General features: G+C 37.8%; 1 protein-coding gene across 2 annotated transcripts in view; it reads left to right on the forward strand.

Moving 5' to 3' along the window:
- The window catches only part of TAFA2 (TAFA chemokine like family member 2), a 191793-nt gene that overhangs the window by 50772 nt on the left and 125848 nt on the right, over window positions 1-15173 (forward strand). The gene's annotated exons all lie outside the window — the stretch shown is intronic.

Below are 15173 nucleotides of genomic sequence, written 5' to 3' on the forward strand. Positions count from 1 at the left end.
AGGACAGCAGTAATGGTGCTAAATTTCTTTGAGAAAGCTGTTCTACTACAAAACAGAACTACTGGGAATAGCAGCGCAGTGTCATGATCTGGCTTTTTGATATGACTTGCAAAATGTAACTGGTCAGTAGTATCTGTGAAGAAGCTGTATGTGCATCTGCAGGCTGCTGAAAGGGAGATCATCATACTGCACTATGTTAAGTGCGTGCATTTCTTCCATGGTGGAATCATGTGCTAAATATATGGGACCTGAAGCGTCAGTATGCTTCTTAAGGAATAATGTTAAATAAAAGTACTAAGAGCAGACGAAGAGAATATGTTGCCTGTAAATGTCTAACCAGCAGTAATGGCATTGATTCGTGGTCAGGTAAGTAAGTATAGTAGTCCAATGAGGTTATGTTCTTTTTAGAGAACTGACCAGTTTCAAAAGGTTTTGTCAGGATCAGTCCCAGAGAATTGAAAGGTTTTCTGAAATCAGCATATATTTTTCAGACTCCAGAATACAGCAAAGTAATTCTTGAAGAAAAATTTCTTGTGCAGTGATGAAAGCAGCTATCCCCTTGTAGAAATATTGTGTCTCTCTGAAGTATTGCTGGTGAGTAGAGTTCCACTTCATGCAGCCATTCCATCATCATGGGGTGTCCTGTCCCTGTCCTGGACACATATTGGAAGTAGAGAAGAAGGTACTCTGACAGTCCAATCTAAAATTAGTTTTGAAAACAAACAGGTGACGATAGCTAGCTTAGTAGTGGGCAGGGCAAGAATGCATCCTCATTTGTTTCTTACTGTGGCTGGTGTTCCCAGACTAATTCATTTTTTAACAGAACTAATCCGCTTTTGTCTTCTTGTCTTTGCAGAATTTGAATTTTGACAGTCTTGAGCCATACATCAATCACTTTGCCTCTTAAGTACTAAAATGTCAATGTCAATATTCTGAGATTTCATCTTTCTCTTTGATGTCTTTTCTGATTGGTAACACTAACTGAGTTCTCAGAGTTGAAGTCATTCTCGAGTAACAGCTAGAATTAGATCATTGCAGAATTTTGTAGCTACTGTTATTTTTCTGATAATTAAAGTAACATGGTTTCTTTTTTTCCCTAAAGGGGAAAGGTGACTTAGCCTCTTCATCCTTCCCTTCCAAACCTGGGAAAGATGGATTGTTTAGTTTGCTTGAGGCCTGTTTCCTGGTACTGAGACCATGGCAAAGAGGTTTGAACAAAATATTATGGCAAAGAGATTAGGGTTAGTGTTGTGGCAATTGATGCTGCTGTTTGAAAGAGGTCCAAACCTTTCAGATGACAAAAATGCCACTGCTAACAGGAGCCCTTTCATAGCTGATATAATAAGTGGACGTTCTTAATTAGATACTTCTTTTGGTAATGGTAAGAACATTTTTCTAACTCTACATTGAACAGTTGTCTTATCCCTCCCTCTTAGATTCTGTCTGGAATTTTGGCCATTGGCACAAGAGGAGCAGTCAAGAGAAGTTTGGATTCTGCTGCTCTGACATTTGCTCTGAACTTGCTGCTTCTTCATTTTCTTTTGTGGAAAGCAGGTGCTTTTCCATCTTCGTGCCAGCATGCAGAATTGGGATGAAACCCCCCAAAATCTTGTTTGCTTTGAATGTGATAGTTGTTTCCTAAGTGTTGCTCATCCAGCTCCTCTGTCATAGGCAAGAGTGTCTTGTAAAGGAAAAAGAAAACTCACAAAAAGCATCTGAAGCCACCAACTCAACAAAACTCCCTCTTGACAGAAAACACTAATGTACTTCTTATGTGCTTAGCTATAGCTAGGGGAAGCAATTTTGAGTCTCTGAAATTCCTGTTTGCCTCTTCTAAGGTCTTTCTGGTATCTGCTGTTGCTGTGTGTGGTGAGGCAAGCTGCAGATCCACTGTTCTGAACAGATGAGAGAAATAGAAGGAGACTTAAAAGTCTCTGGATGTTGCTTTTTGCTTTAAAGAAGTAATCTGGTCCTCCATCACCAGCTGGTGAGGGCTGTGTTCTGCATATGGGGGAGCAAGGGGGAGCTTGTAGTGCGACGTCTTGTTTTTCAAAGGCTTTGTACTCACTTTCTAGAATTTAGATAAACTTACTGCTCTGATTGTTGCTTTCTGGGACCTGAGGACTTCAGAATACTTTACAGCTAATGGACTGGCTAGAAATTATTCTTGAGAGTGGTAAGAAAATATTTTATCTATTACAAAGAAGGAATTTGTTACACAGAGGTGAGATAGGGCAGGTATAGACCAGCTCTGTCATTTTGTCTAATCCCTTGCAATTACTGAGGCTTATTGCAATTATTTCAACAGATGTCTTGCTCAGAGGTTCCCGGAACAGCTGCCTCATAGGATCTGATGTTTGCAGAACATCTGCTGCACAGATAGTCAAAAATCATTGACCAAACAAAGTGGTTCCTACTGCTCCGTAACAAATGCTAAGTCAAGACTTGCAAAGCAGTGAAAGGCCCAAAAGTGGCAATTATGATGACACGGTTAAGAAAATAAGAGAGGTTGAGGAAGTTGCTCATGTCCTGTGTCTCTGAGATGACAAGGATTTAGCCAGCTACAGTTCCTGGGTGATCTCAAGAGGCAATCACATTGTCAAGGCTCCAGTGGTCCCAGCTGATTCTTCTGGAGGAAAAGTTCAGATTCCTTCTGATGTGAAATCTGGGAGTCACTTGAACTTGCAGTGAGGCAGTAGCCTCCATGCTCCTTGATCATCTCTGTTTTGCTTTTACCTGGAGGTAAACTCCAGTGCTTTGGGGGGGGTGGGGGGGTGGGGGGGGTGGGGAATTAAGCTGTCCCTCAAAATGATTCAAAAGTCATACAAAAGTCGGACCCAGATCCCTTGATGTGCAGTGTTTTAACTTCCCACCATCTTTCTACTAATATAGCATCCATCTTCATTAGTGTGAGCTATCTGTGGTTGAAAGCTGTCAGAATTACCTAGCAGCACAATTCCATTTGAGAAATTACTAATACCAGCTCTTTTATACTGTTGTTCCAAGTCTAGATCCTTGGTAATGAAATGAGAAAAACTTGTTGGTAATGTCAGCACTTTAGTTTGCTTATTGCTTGTTTGTATTTTTTCCTGAAATTTGTGAAGCTATATGCACTAAATTCTGCTCATAGAAATGTATTTTCAGAGAAAGATCTAGAAGACTGTTTTGAAGGAAAGAGTCCCATCTAACGCCATTTCTTTGGCCAATGAGCTGGGACACTACTGCATACATATAATTCCATATACTGCATGTCATTTTACATAATACTTCGTTCAGTATCCGATTTTTCTTTTGCATGGAAACAAAATAGTATATTAAAAGAAGTCTGTCCTATTTTGTTCATTAAGTTTCTGGAAGTTTAAATACATCGAGGAAGATTTCTTTGAAAGTATACACTGGGGAAGATATTTAAAATTAAAATAGGCAGTTATATGGCCAGATGCAGGCCTCTGTTAAATTCTGTTCTGTTAGCAAGAATTAATAAATCCTAAATGTTGTTTTAAAAAACTAGGATTTATTTCTGTTTGTCAAGTCAGCAAAAGAAAGTTCCCATGTTGATGCCACAGCAAATGAGATCATGTGGTAGTGAGGTGGCAGCTTCTTCCTGTACTGGATTTAGAAATGACAACAGTGATGATTAAAATATAAGACAAGGGTGTGTTCAGGTCCTCAGATGATATTCTGATATAGGAATAGGAGTTACACTGATGTAAGGCTTCTTACAAGATTTAGGCATAGCTAAAATGAGTAAAACTAATTAATTATATGTTGGCTTCCTTTTTCAGTAATGGGGGATAATCAGGTGTTTTTGCATGTTTTTCATAGTGTTTGTGATCTTGTTTCTTGTCATATTAATGCCACTCTGTAGTAGGAAGGAAACATTAATTAGTGTATAATTTACAGTAGGAAAAGCAGGGGCTTGGGTGCTTAATAAATTTTCACAGAGGATTTTATCTAGTGCTGTTTGTGGGATTTCCCAGTAGTGCATCTTAGTGTGGTATGTATGTTTTTTACTCTCATCTCAGTTGATAATAGATTAAAAGTGTCCATAAAGAAGTATTTTGGTGGTTGTAAAAGTCTGATCTAAGGTGTATGAGGCAGTGCGCAGAAGCTTTAAACGAAAAGACACCAAATTCAGAAGGGCTTTACCATTGTCCAGTTCCAGGTGGGTAAGTCACACACTTCAGTGATTTTATGGTCCCCAAAGTCACCATGTTGCCTAACTAGAATAGTAAAAACATCCCTTAGGATAATTTTTTGGCCCAGATTTTTAAGAAGGACATGGGATTTTCCCTGTCTTTCCCTTTTAAAGCATGATTCTACAACTAACCTATATGTCACTTTGTCAGTGCTTTTGCAGGAAACGGCCCCAGGTGCCACCATTGTATCTATCAACGTGAGAGAGAAATGCTTCTGGTTTCCTGTCTTCGCGACAGGTCACACAACCTGATACAACCTGGGGCCATGGTGGGCCGCTGAGCACGGACCAGCCCTGTGCCCTGCAGCAGGGACATTCAGGAGCCTCCTGAGCTGTGTAAACAGGGGCACAGCCAGCAGAGTAAGGGAAGGGTAAGGCAAGAGTCTTGTCCTTGAAGGATGGGGATAAGTTTGTATTTTCTCAGGCTGCAGAAGCCTCTGAACCCATCCACTTCTTGCTGATACCTCCAACTATGAAGCAATATGAGTTTTCCCACTGAAACTGCAGTTTTTGGATAAAAATGGTTATGGCTCATTTGCCTTGGCAAGTTTTCTTCCATTACTGTGTATTAAACTTGCTATAGACACTTCCCAGATCACACCTCTGATAGGAGTGTGAAAGCTGTCTATGGAAGCCCTGCTTCTGTCTTGCAACTTGCATTCATTCCAATTATGAATTTTATATCCTGAATTATTTACAGTGATCAGTAGTCATTAATGGTCGGGCTACATTTTCCTAAGTATTGTCGATTTTCATCAGGAAGGACCCTCTCCTAGAAAACATGCAACATTCTTAATGTCTTCAGTGAAGGTAGTCTCCACTCTTAGTGGTTTGTCTGCATTTTTGGTTGTCAAACATTGCTCATGGCTTCAGTCCCCAAGAAATCCATGGAGCTGTTTGTTTTGCTTTGGGAGCAGAATGTCAGCATTTAGTGAGAAGAAATACAAGGTGGAAACAGTTTCATTAGAAGGTGTTAGATTTTATAGTTCCTTCCTTAAATGTGTCAGATTAATAGGAAGAAAGTGTTTTAAATGGTTGACTTTAATTAGAAGAACAAAGAAGTCTGCCAAAAACAGTAATCCATTTTTGGTGACCAAGTGTTTAAGTCATTTAGAAATTATTCCATTTATTCTTAATTATGTTCTCATTTATTGAAGTTTAATCTATTTGGAAAAATACCAGACCTAATGGTATGCTTCACAAAGCACAAATTATGTGGCAGAATATTTTAAATAATTCTTTATTTTTTAGTCTCTCCCTTTTGTATTACATTCTGCAAGGCTTTTAGCATCATTTGATACATCTGGTCACAAAGTGTCATATTGCTTTTAGATTTACCATTTGGTAAGTATTTGCATCTGTTACAAGGGGTCCTTTTTACAGTCTCTGTATCATTGCCAAGCTGAGACCTTGATCAGCAGTAAAAACACAGAGATGCTGATTAATGCTTTTGTCATCTCAAGGACTGATTACTGTAATTCACTCTTTTAGGGACTTTCATCCCATGCTGTTAGGAAATTGCAACTGACACATTATGCTACCATGAGGATTCTCTTAAAAATGAGATTATTTGGATGTATTACACTGATTATTAATGTTAAAAAAATACCTGACTTTGTTAGTAGAAAATATTCATATTAATTATTACATGTATTTGGGGGATCGTAGAGCATTACTAGTGTGAGCCTATCATGTGAGTAATCATTTTGCTGTTCTGATCTTCCCTATAGATCATCCAATTTACTGAGCTGTCCTGATGAAGTCTGTTAAGATTTTTACATTATCAAGAGAGTAAATTATCTACTGATATTCTTTAAGCTGAATTTGTGTTCTTTTTCAATCAATGTGGAAATGCTTTGTATTTACTTGAACATCTGAATTGCAGGTTTTCCTATTCCTGTTTTCAATTTGCAATGTATAATAATGGACTTGGGTGAGTCTTTCTGAAAGCTAATCAATCACAGATTAAAATTCACCAAATTACAGTCCAGATTTAATGATAATTTTCAATATTAAAATTTCATAGAAGACATAAAAAGTGTTATTTTTCTCTGGCTATTAAAATTTTTGACAGAAAAGGGAGAAATAATTATCTTTCTTTTTTTTTCTTCCGAGCAAATCTCTTTTTCAGTGTTACATAGGTGAGAAAATCCTGTTTTTTAGCTGTCCTAAGCAGAATAATCAGAGTGGTTTTAGCAACATGTGTAATAGCGCTAACCTGTTTATGTATGCCAGTCAGCACTGTCTAATTAGCAACCTTATGTTAGTGAAGTCTTTTTCCCTCTAAGAGGAAGCCTGAACCTGTAAAAAGTCATTTTAAGAGGTCAGTTTCAAAGGAAGAGCAGCTTATGCTTTATATTACAATGGCTAAATGAAAGCTTTCCATTCTAACAGATTCTTGTGTACCTGTTTTTTGGTCACTTAAAAAAATAAAGGTCTACAGCAACACACAGGGTGTGGATAAGCTGAAAAATCCACTTCCGTGGTTCCGGTGGATCAAACTTATTTCTGGCAATTTAGATTTTAGCCTGGGCTTTGTAACATTTCACTTCAGTCTACTGTGGCTGCCTAAAGAAAGCATCTTCCAATGCATTCTCTTCCTATTTGAAACATATTCTGTCATATTCTTGAGCAAAGAGAATATACAGGCAGACAGGCTCCAAAAGTTGGGAGCTGAGACCTGGTTTATGCTGCATAACTATCACCTAGCCTTTTTTTTTTTTTACCTGGTTCCTCACCAGCTGAAAACGATGGCCGTTTATCAAGTCTGTTGCCTGAAGAGGAAGACATTATTTGTACTGAAATGGAGAAGGAAGAGAAATGTCGGAGCTGGGTTTGTCTTTGAGACTTGGCGAAAGGGCACAGACTCAGAGCCACACACAGAAGATGAGGTGTTGCTTTGCAGGATTCTCCTCCAGCTTAAAGCTCTGAGACAAGTTAAAGGATTTTCTCCATGAGATGCTAAAGTAGCCAAGGACTCTAGAATATTTTCTTTTTGTAACCTTGTTTGCAGCCTTGTAATTAAGAAGTTGAAATGTCTTATTAAAATAAACATGCTTTATGTATAAAGCACTGTGGGTCTCAGGTAGGCTGATAGATGTGATAATTAATATGAGTTAAGCAGAATATATAGGCATTTTCATCTGCGCAGATGTATATACGCATCTTGTGAGCTTGAAGGAGCTGCCTCATCCTGTGAGAAGCTGACACACAAATCCTGAACCACCATGGTGAGTAAGGCAAAATAACTTCAAACCAGATAGGCCTCCAAACACAACTGAAGTATTTTCTTGTCTTTTATCAGACATATTTAAAACTTACTGCAGAAAGTAAAAAGGCTTCTTGGGGGGTCCTTTGACTGGGTGGTTGGTGCTTTGGCGTTTGTCTGCATTTATATTTCTGGGTTTTAAATTCTTTAGGGTGTACATCATATTCGTTTACCTTTAGCTGAATGCTGTGTGCTCTTCCTGGAGTTTAATTATGATATTTGCAAGAAGTCATCTCTTCACTAGGGAAACTACAGCTTTCAGCCAAGTTAATGTGGAGCTCAGCCTATATATGAGCTGTGGGATTTGACCTGAGGACATCATGTTTTTGTGAATGTCAAGATGTGTTATCATAGATATATAATACAAAATATTGATCACAGATGCACCTTGGTCATTGCCTATTTTGGGAAGTTAGTGCCTTTTGATGTGTTTGTTTTGTTGTTTTCTAATTTAACAGCATTCCTGAAACCATCAGTGTTGAAATAAGCAAGTTTCCATGGCCCAACACATTGAAAAAACTATCTTTTTTTCGTTTTAACAACTGTTTAGAAGGGAAGGATTGAAAATTTAAGGAGTTTCTGCATTATAAAGTTATTTTGCCTTACCTTATAAACTATATAAGGTTAATATAAACCAACATCCTCAAGGCTTCAGTAAACATATCAGATTTCAAAACATTTATGTTGCTGAAATCTGTTAATGTTCTATCAAAATTCTGGAAGAAGTTTATTTTATACCAAATATCTGACATAGTTCTATTTATTATAAAATGTTTCTTGATGTTCTTCCTTTATTTTATAAATGTAATCTAAGAAAAAGGTAACTTTTTAGCTCAGGTACTGTGGTAATGTAATGATATATGAGAAAGTTTTGGGTCTTTTTCCCCACATAAAAAGTTTAGATACTAAAGAGAGTATGATCCATTCCAAGTTATAATAAATTGCTGCATAGATAGATATATGCAGGATAATCATTGTAGAACTAGTGGAAACTTGCCTCCTTAAACAGGCAATTTGAAGGTCTGTTCAAATAAACTCTTCTTTCAGGCCGTATTTCTTGCTGCTGGCTAACTTGCTAAGCTTCTTAATTTCTGCTGCAGTCCATTAGGCAGCAGTGTGTGTTTCCAGTGACAAAAGCCATAGGCTTGACTCCCCGACAGTAGCAGTGTACCAGTGCATGCCATTGCCGCAAGGGCAGAGGATTGTGGCCATTAGCTCTTCTTTAGCGTGTCCAACTTTTTACTGTTAAGTCTTGGTAGAACTCCTGTATTGCAGTTTATAGCATTGAATTAAGGAGACAGGCCTTTGCTCTGACATGCTGAATCTTACCACTTTCAATACTGGAAAAAATAGGTAGGGAATTATAATGACAAAAGAGGTATGCTTGCAGCTGCGTAACTGAAATAAAATTCCTCTTCAGCTTACAAGCATCAGTGGTGCTGATAAATCAGTTTTGTACTGATAGAGGTGATGTTTCCCAATGAGGAAAAGAGGTGGTGCAGTAGATAATGTGCAGCCGCCCCTTTTTAATGGAGATCCCAGTTTGTGAAGGCCGGCTGCTTGAGCTGGAGGAGCAAGTGTGGCCTGTATTTTACTTTTCCACAGTTCTCTGCCTCACTAAGAGGTTGTTCTTCTACCCCCCGAATGCAGAATGATTTTTGTAGCCATTGGTGCCTTTGTAGACTTGATAGGAGTCTGCTGTGTTTCACTCAATGTTGAGATTTATTTAGAATATATTCAGACATTTAGAAAGGTATAGCGTGCAGCCATGGGGTTCTTAAACAGCATCTCTTTCAGCGTATGTTATATGAGACTGTTTGACAGTATTCAGCAATTAGTTCTAACTAGTTCTAAAATGCAAGACCACATTTTATTCTAAAATTATACTTTTTAACCCTCATGAAAATGTAAATCACCTCTTAGGGACTGGCAAAAGCAGACAAACTGGGTCCCCCTTGGTTCCAGTGCAGTAGAGTTGGAACGGCATTCTTCAGCAAAGGGATCTCGTGTTTTGCAGTTCACTCGAAGTTGTTGAACTTCATTGTATGTAGGGCAGTCTAGCTGCTTTTGCAGATACATTAAGGATCCAACAACACAGGAGCAGTCCCTCTTTCTGTGGCTGGGTAGTTTCATTATTTATTTAGTCTTGCATTAGGGCTGACAGGGCTGTTCTCGTACTATTCTGTTTTTTGCAATATTATATTTTAATTGATACAAAGGCATCTTATTTTATAGTAAATATAGTTACCATGTTTCTCTAATGCTGTCCAAATATTCCTGTATCAAGTAAATACAGCTTTGAAGTATCTTCAAAGTTGCTTATAAATAACAAAATTGTCACTTTAGTCTTATAAAAGTGTGAAATAAAAGCTACTGAAGTGTTTAAACAATTTTTAGTGTTTTCTAATATGCCAGACAATCATTTGGATCTTGGTGTCCTTGAAGTAATACTTTTTTCCTGCCATCATTTTTGCCATTTGTTATACCAGGATTTATAGTTGAACCATGGCAGCCTGAGGGCTATGAATGTCATCAGGCACTATAGATGGAGCAACGGGGTTAGGAAGCTTGCAATTTTTAATGGAGTTTTAATTTTTTCAGAGTAAAAAAAAAAGCATTGACATATATAATAGGGCGGTGATTATGAGCTATTAAATGAAAATGAATATAAAATGTTCCTACTGGAACAAGGTAAGTTCTGGGTAGCATGACTCTTTCCTAGAACTAGCACTTCAGAAATTTCTCACATTCCTTTTCTAAGGTGATCATGGTACTGTCAGACCTGTCTTTATTTACCCACTTTTAAAGTTTATTTTAGAAGTTGTCGGCATGAGTATCTCTGGGAGTGTTCTTGGAGAAAAAATAAGCTAATATTTTGGGGTGTGGATCAGACATAGTATCAGAACATCCTGTTCAGTTTTCTTTCTGGAAAAGACATTCTTGAATATGTGTGTCTCGATTTTTTTTATCTTGAATAAAGCAGTTCTGGAAATGATGGGGCTTAATTCTTTTGTCAGTTGTCTTGGATTCACTAGCACTCTCTTTTGTAAAATTAATACTAATAAAAAGTGACTTAATTATCAGGACTTCCGACTGTTCAGTAATCCATTGATTAGTCATATGACAGCTTTCAAACCACTGACATGGAAAACATTGGGAGGTCAAAGAGATGTCAAGCTTCTGAGTTAGTTGGCTCATTATTAGCAAGTGTACATTAATTCATGATGATGTTTCTATAAATACCTTAACAATGAATGAAGACAATCAAGTGAAACAGGTTTTAAACAGATTAATATAACATACTGCTTTTTGAATGGAGAACAAATCCGAGACAAAGAAGATCAGCAAATCTTACCATGGACTTAATATGACTTTGGATCAAACCCGTTGGGGCTCTGAAGTTGTTCCCATAGAAATCACTCTGAAACTTTTAACTGACTTTCCTGGAATCAGCAGCATCCATAGACTTTATTGTATTTTGACATATTTTTTGGATTGCCAGTATAACTGGTGCATAATTCTTAAATCTTACATCATTAAATATCTTATACCTTATGAAAGTCTATAGATCTAAAGATTAGAAAAGCTCTGCTATCAAAAATAAAAGCAGTCCAAAATGTTTTGTGGGAGGAATCCATTAAAGTTGTTATCTTCTAAATACTACAGTTTGACTCTATTGAAGCAAATATCTATAATGCAATGGATAAAATACGATTTCAGCGTATATGCTGAAATACAAACAAATAAGGAACATGCATAGCATGAGAAAATTTCAGGACTGCTTTACTTATTTGTGACTATATTTTCTAAGGGACTCATGTACCACTCACTTTCAAAACCAAACCTTATGGCTGGAGTCTCACTTTGCTTGTATCCAATGAAATCCTTCATTTGCCTTATCTCTGTATGGGGCTCACACGGAGGAACTTCTGACTTGTTAGTAGGGTTGACATCTGAGCAGGGGATATAAGAACGGTTAGATTCTTTTAAAGTGCAATTTCTTCTACCCAGTGGTTAGCTTATACTTAGCTTCCATGTACTGGATAATAATCATGTTCCAAATACAGTTCTGACTGATCTTTGGTTATTTACAGTTCCTTAACACTATCAGCACATTCAAATCCTTGACCAAATGTATCTTGTAGTAAGACAATGCATCTGACTCTGTCTGAGAGACAGAAATAATCCATTTCTGTAGCCCAGGTAATCATCTGCCACAGCACATATCAGTGAATGTTCAAGAGATTGCAATAAGTTCTTGTTGTGATTTTTAATTTGTTGTTACTTACTTCACAGTGGTCAAAAGTATGAAGATAGACATTTTACATAACAAAGTCATTGCTTTGGCAAAATAAGCTAAAATTGTGCCATGAGGCAGCTGCAGAGTGTCATAAGGATGACGGGAAGAAATGTTGAATGAAATGACAGTAGGTTGATTTTTGTGATGAGGTAGTTTCTTCTGTAGTTGAGAGCATAAAGTATTCTTTGGCTAATGCACTTGACTGGGACTCAGGAATCAAGCCCAGATCCTCCAGATCAACACATTTATTGTACAGTCCTTAATGTAGGAAATCAGGACACAAGGGGGACAACTGGATCATCAGGTAAACTCCATAGTACAGCATCCTTCCTGTAAACTGATTCATCTCAAGGGGAATGCCTAATTTCCCTGTTCTTTGACTCCTCGGTTGTAAAACAGGATTAACATTTTCCATCCTTATAGGAGAAAGGAACGTGGGAGGGTATCGTTATTAAATACAGCATTATGCTCAATGGAATGATGAAAGTCAGACCAATAAACAAATTAGTAAGACCTGTTAATAAAAGGTAAGTTCAAATGAATCAAACACATATAACGTCATGTCTGACTGTCACAGTTCTACTCTCTATGCCTTTTACTGAATTACTGGATTTGGGTGGTAGTTTTAAATTAATCTGTGGGTCTTGCTATACATTGAGAATATGAGAACAGCTGTACTGTGTCAGTCCAGCCTGGGATTCCTCGCTGGATGGAGACCCTGTGGAACAGCAGAAAACCGGACAGGTTTTCAGAGTTTCCCTGACTGCTGATTGTACCTTTGCAGCAGACTGCATTTAGGGACTTTTTGAATCAGAGGTTGCATCTTTGTGTTTAATAGACTGTCATAGTTTTCTTGCATGGGTTCCTCTAACTGAAGCCGTATAAACTTTAGATATCTACATGTCCTGTGACAGTGATTTCCGTACTGTTTGCTCTGTCCGAACATTGCTATTTGTATTTAACTTTGTCTTATTTCATCTGATACTTCTTAATTAGCATTTATTACTAATTATGAAAAAACAACAAATTGCCTATTCACTTTTCCATGCCTCTGCAAACTCATTGTTTTTATATTTTAACTGTTATTTTTCATAAAATCATGTATTTAATTCCCACTTCCAGTTTCACTGGAGAGAACAGAGTGATCAGGTACTATTGAATCCTGTCCTGTTAAGCTGCACAGCTTTTTTGACACAACAGAGGAAAATGCAGTTTTAATATTTCAGTAGCTGAAAGGAGACAGTTCAAAGAGTGTAGGCAAACAATAATGAGAATGTGTTGACAGTGCATGAAATCCCTGATGTGGATTGCTTTATAAAATAAAATGATTTTTCAGGAATGCAAAGGTGGCTGTTAAAACCTCCAGTTATAAGCCCTCAGGAGGAAAAAAATCATCCTTTTGGTTTTAGCATTGCTCCCCAGCTGAAAGAGCAATGGATGATTTTTGATAAACATCCTGTGGTGCAAAGGACCATAACAGAGGCCATCTTAATGCTGGTAATCTGCACTGTTTTTTTCTGATTCTTTATTCACTCTTCATAAAAAATTAAAATAGATTAATAGAATGGGAGATTTTTAGAAGAAAGGAGTAGGATTCAGGAAACAGAATTGACAAAACTGATATTTACATGGTTGTGTAATATTTATCTGAGAAGAAATAGAGTATTACAGACCTTTCCTATGCCCCACTAAATAATGAATTGCTATCTGTAGAGTGAGCTCCCCAGTGGAAGCAATGGACTTATTTGTTTTGCACACCTGAGGCACAAACAAGGAATGAAAGTGTTCAGTTTGATTCCATGTTACAGACACAGTTCTGCGTAGGCTGTGTTGTACTGTGTGCTGTAGGAACATGAGAAAGCAGTCTGCCTTGGAAAAGTTGGGGCTAAGTCTTGTGCAATTTGTGACAAAGGAAAGGGTCTGTTTGTGGCTTGCTGCGGTCCTAGATGAGGTTTTCCAGCACTGCAGAGACCATGGCCTGTGAGAAACCTTCCTAGTGGGCTTGGGAGGGACAGTTACGTTGCTTCCTGCATTCCCAGCTACTCAGAAAGCCATCAGCCATGTGCTTTATCGTAATGAGAAACTGTTTTCTGTAAAGAATCTCAAGTCCTCCCATCAGTTGGCTGGGGGTCATGGTAAAGAGGGAATTTAAGTAAACCCCTATTCCAACCCGATTGCTTCTAGCACTTAACAGCTGATGGATGCTTGTGCTTCCTTTCATAGAGAGAGAGCTCAAATAATGAGCTCTTCTTTACTAAAATAAATAAGCCAGATACTTGAAAGTACTTGCATGAAAAATAAATACTTGTTATTAAAATAGCTGGGAGGTGGTTGCAGTCTTTGACTTGAGCTTATATTTATGGCTGAGTTCCCTAGATGGAGAACTAAGCTGAATGACTTTCTGATCTTCTGGGGACACCTCTGGAAAAATAAAGGTGAGATGTTGGGGCCTCCTTGAAATACGGTCACACACGAGACCTCACAGTGTAGCCAACAAAACCATTCCCCAGCACTTCCAACTCCAAACAGGAAATCATTGCCTTGGAAATATTCATGAGTGTTAAGAAAGTGTTTTCAGGGGAATAGCACTGGTTTTATTGCCCTTAAAAACTGACAGCCTGTCAGAAGTGTGTAGGAACGGTATTGCAAGCCTGAGTGTGTTATTTGAGTGATAGTCTCTTCGAAATAGTAGCAGTGCTACATCCTGCAAAATTCACTGCAAACCTCCAGCATTTAATGTGTGAAGATGCCATTTCCATTACGTATTCATTGTTTTGTTAGCACCTGCCTGGTTTTCGACCCCTAAATGTTGCTCAACATTATTAGGATTTAGCTGATGAAAATGGTGAGAAATTTTTGTAGTGTCATGAGTAGACAAGCTCTAAACTAGATATCTTGCTCAACATGATGTCCTTGTTCATCTGAGTTCTTTAAACAATGCTAGCCCTTCAGCAATCATCTCAGACAGACACAAATACTACAGGGAACTCAGCTCATAATATTTCTGATGTTAAAAACAAGCACATAAAGCATTTTTACCTCTTGGCGATTTGCTTTGCAGCAGACTCAGTTCACCACTGTAAAGTAGTTTTATGTTCTTTTTGTGATTTCTCAATATTTACATGTCTACTTCACCATGCATCATATTCATAACTTAATTGGAAGATTATATATTAATGGTACATGATCCACCTTTGTTAACACGTTATCTGAGTATTCCAAAATTTTACTTTATACTGTAAAAGGATTATTTATTTTACTATGCCTTCCAGTTTTATGGATGCAGTCTCCATGTAAGAAGACTGACTGAGTTCCCAAAGGACCTGTAGGAAACTTATAGTTTAGAGAACTGAGGCAGATTCTTCTAAATTTGCAGCTGTTGGCCCAACCACTGGACTCTTTTCTTT

This window comes from Falco rusticolus, chromosome 5 (genome assembly GCF_015220075.1).
Source record: "Falco rusticolus isolate bFalRus1 chromosome 5, bFalRus1.pri, whole genome shotgun sequence".
In the NCBI taxonomy this organism is placed as follows: Eukaryota; Metazoa; Chordata; class Aves; order Falconiformes; family Falconidae; genus Falco; species Falco rusticolus.